This window comes from Anguilla rostrata, chromosome 1, assembly GCF_018555375.3.
Source record: "Anguilla rostrata isolate EN2019 chromosome 1, ASM1855537v3, whole genome shotgun sequence".
Lineage (NCBI taxonomy): Eukaryota > Metazoa > Chordata > Actinopteri > Anguilliformes > Anguillidae > Anguilla > Anguilla rostrata.
Window position 1 is genome coordinate 16,739,643 of NC_057933.1, and position 4,133 is coordinate 16,743,775.

The following is a 4,133-nucleotide window of genomic DNA, read 5'->3' on the forward strand; positions in this document are numbered from 1 at the left end:
CCCTTGGCCTACTGTTATGGATTTAGAGCCATTTTGAGTAAATTAAAAACACTCATAATCTCCTAGACAGTTTGACCAATTTGCATGAAACATGAAATATAGCATGTTCTTGTGAATATCTTCAAAAGTTATATAACGTTGCTACAGTTAAAACTGCGCATACAAAGCCAATACATTTGCATGTGGCTTTTTACATAAATAGCAACGAAATTCCAAATCTTCAGACAGTGATGAAAGTGATGAAACTTGGTGTGTCAAATGGTAATGTCATTCTGAGCATAGCCTTAAATAATTGTACCAATTAAACCACAAGGTGGCGCTATAGAGCAAACACCTCATGAATATGTATATGTGTGTTTCAGTCACTGTGGTCTTGAACTGGTGGCCATTTTGGATTTTGTTTGCTTATATGCTAGTTTTCCCACTCAGCTGGTTGAGTCGTGTGAACCTGGGCACACTGATAGAAGGTACCTCCCAGCCACCACTGCGAAATTTGGTGTCATATGGTGGTGCTGTGGCAGTCTTTCGAATTTCTGAGACTTTAAACTTGTCCTGCTCGGTTTGATTAGGGGACCAGAAAATAATGTCACAAGATAATGCCATGTTCAGGTCAGCTTTTTCACATACAACTTTGGTCTCGGTTTGGGTTTGGGGTTTTTTTCTGTTTAGTGAAAATGAATGATTATTTTTATGGATGAAGTTCAATGAAATTGAGCAAAGAGAGAACTTCTGCTTCTTAAAATTTCATGTGAGTCAGAAACGGCTTAGTGGCGGAAATATTATTGCATCATTTTGACAACAGATAAAAAAGCTCACTGGTCACGTGCAGTGTAGGATTGCAAAGCTGTTTGGACCCATGATAGCAAGAAGACTGATCCCACTGAACATAAAGATACTGTGCAAAAAATAGCAGAAGCTTTGCTGACAGCAAAGGCACTAGTGAGGGTAAAGAAAACGGGTCTTTGTAAGCCAGTTGACAAAAACTAGATGGGCACAGTGCATGATCGCAACTAACGGGTAAGACAAATGGTTTATTAGCCTATCACACTGCTCATCTGATGGGCTTTCTTTCGTGCCTTGGTAAGTTGTGTAGCTACTGTTACTATCACCTATGGAAAAAATATAGCTAATTGCAGTATGATATATATTGCTGTAACTGAAGCACAGAGCGGCTTCCTTTTTAAAATTTGGCAGCACCAGTTGGGCTCAGTCAGGCCGGGTCTCAAGGTCTCGGGTTTGAGCCGGGTTTGGGTTGAAATTTCAAGCCCATGCAAATCACTAGTCCTCAGTCATGTTGCAGTTTCATTCCTGTTGTAAGGGTATAATATTAAATATATGACTATATAGCAATATGATATTTTTAGAAATTTAACATGAGCAGTTAAAACACTGAATTGAAATGTGTTTGCTTGTGTCAGAAATTTAGATGGTTGAACACTGTAAATAACAAACACTGTATACATATAAGGGTTCATTTTAGAAATGCATTTCATAAATAGTGCAATTACACCAGATGGCCACAAGATGCCGGTATTATAACAAAAATCTACTGCATACTAAGACGTGGCCAATGTTTATGCATATAAGCAATATTATTTCATTTAACTTTCTGTGTTTATTTAGAAAATTCACAAATTTATATAATATGATTACAATATGTACTAATTCACATATGTGGGTTTCATACCTAACTTCAATTCTTCAAAGTAGTGTATAGCAGTCTTATGTTATGCTTCAGAAGTAACATGATGCAATATGATCACCATATATTTACCAAAACATTGAAGGACACCAAATGTGGACATATAAAATCAATGCAATAAGTTTTTTATTATTACTTCTTTATTTGCAGAGGCAGAAGAAAACTCAAAATGCAAATTCGATTTGCAGGTTTGAAAAAGCTTTATCAGATATCTGAACAACTGCCCATAACTAGTAGGCCTATCATGAAAGACACAAAGAGAGGCAGTGAAGAATGTTACATTTAAGTGCTTCTCTAAACCAATTTTCAATTTCAATCCACCCTCTCCAGATTTTCAAGCAATCCTAAAAAGCAAAGAGTAGAGAATCATTTCATTTCATTTAACTTTATTTATTTATTTATTTATTTATTTATTTGTTTGTTTGTTTGTTTGTTAACATTATTGCTTACCTGTGATTGCACTGGTAGTTGGGCATTTGTGGCTATAAGTGCTTGGCCCCTATATTTGCAGGTACAGGCTATCTGAAAAGTACATTTTCATCATACATCTTTTTAAACTAAAACATTGAGATTATCTTTTTAATATCTCTTGAGATGATAATAGATTAAAACAGATTGTAAAGAGGCATAGTTTTCCTCAGAGATCCAACATGTTGTTGTCATTATTTCCCTCCGTGCTCTCCTTGCCCTCCTCGCCCTCCTCGCCCCGCTTTCTGTCCTCCCCCTTTTGCATGTTCTGCCCCGGTTCCACAAGATGGTCCCTTTCCTTCTGGTGGTCCATGTTTTCCTTTGCCCTGGAATAGCCAAAAGAAAACTGGATTAAACAAGTCATTTACCTCCCAGGTTATCTCTAAAACAACACTGCTTGGCTAAATTACATAATTCTTCTTATGTCTTCACATAAAAGTATTTAATTTAAACCCACAACAGAATGCAAATATTAGCTCCAGTAGAATCATTGCACTTTTAAACAACACAAAAACTAATTTCAAACGACCTGACGAGCAGTTCTTACCTGTCCTGGCTCACCTTTACCCTGGAAAAGAAATGACACGAGATTAAATTGCTCTTGCAGTTTCCAAGAATAGGTGGTCAGAAAATTCTCACCATTGGAAACTTTAAAGGTGGCATGGATTCCTCATGCCCTTACAGTTTTACAGTTAAGTACAGTACTGCACCTAGACTGACAAAATCTCCTCATGCACCTATCATAGCTGCTTGAGCCTATCGAACATACAGATAAAACATGATCCCAAACCAGGAATATTGTCACAGTGTAAAATTCAATCACAATGGAGCTCAGACAGACAGCTCACATGGTAAGAGCCACTCTTTAAGGATACAGAATGGCACAGTGACCTAAGCTGCAGAAAACGAGTGACCCAACAGTTTACATTATGCCTGGTACTGTATCTTACCTCACAATCTTGTCCAGGAGCTTTGTCCTTCTGACAAAAAGAAAAGATGAACAGAGGATTATTTAATTTATACGTAAGTATGTAACACAGGCACTTTTTTTAAAGTAAGTTGAGAGTAAATGTCTTACCTTTTTATGTTCTGTAAATGAAAAGGACATGTTAGAGGGTGCCTTGTTCAAAACACTCACAAACATTGTTTTGCACAGTACATGCCTGACAATTTGACAAGGCTTTTGATCAGATATAAAAGTAGTTCTTTCAAAACTGAGAAAAGACAACAAGAATTCTACGTTTACACAGATTGACAATTTGATTTACCCTCTGTACCTCAAGTGTGCAGAATGTTCTGTTAAAAAGTTAAAAAGTTGAAATAAAGATTGCACATACCTTGGTCACACATATTGAGGCGTGTAGAGAGGGGTTAGCACTGCTGAGACTGTAGGCATAAAAGCAGATCCATGACATAATAAGTTCATACATTAAATTGAAATCACACAACCAATAGGAAAACCCAAATCTGCTCTCAATACTTATTTCCACAGATATGTTTAATCACATGCATGTGCTCAGTTCTTAGCTGAACTCCTAGGCATGTTTCTCTTTATAATTATCAGTCAACAATTAATTTATTACTAACTTATTCTTTGTTGTTGTTTGTGACAGGTGTTTACAACCTTTACAGCTCTCTGTATGTAACTGTGGTTTTAGAAATTGCCAGTTTCATCCTTTACACCACATTTGTGAAATATCTGTAAAGCCGCTTTAGACAATGTCATCACAAATATGAATTAAAATAGTCATTTTGATCTAACATATTTAAATGACATATGGACCACATATAGAATAAAACTCTTACCTGGTCTTAGTTTAGTTGCTTCTGCAGCCAAATCGCTTTCTCTCAGTATTTATAATACCAGAGAACAGGCGAATTGGCATTTTGATAAAAACCACGCCCTTTTCTGGTTTTGCGAACAATGCCCATTTGAAATGGAAGGGTGAAAATCACTGTGGTG

General features: G+C 36.6%; 1 long non-coding RNA gene across 2 annotated transcripts; it reads right to left on the minus strand.

Annotated features, from left to right (window-relative positions):
- Positions 1–2,087: 2,087 nt before the first annotated feature.
- LOC135250041 (uncharacterized) lies at positions 2,088–4,133 on the minus strand. Of its 2 annotated transcripts, XR_010328851.1 has the most exons (5): positions 3,977–4,132; positions 3,508–3,556; positions 3,121–3,259; positions 2,718–2,738; positions 2,088–2,496 (listed from the first exon to the last, which is right to left on the minus strand). It is a non-coding gene; the product is annotated as an uncharacterized LOC135250041 (long non-coding RNA). The 2 variants fall into 2 exon arrangements; XR_010328850.1 differs by having other exon boundaries at positions 3,121–3,556; positions 3,977–4,133.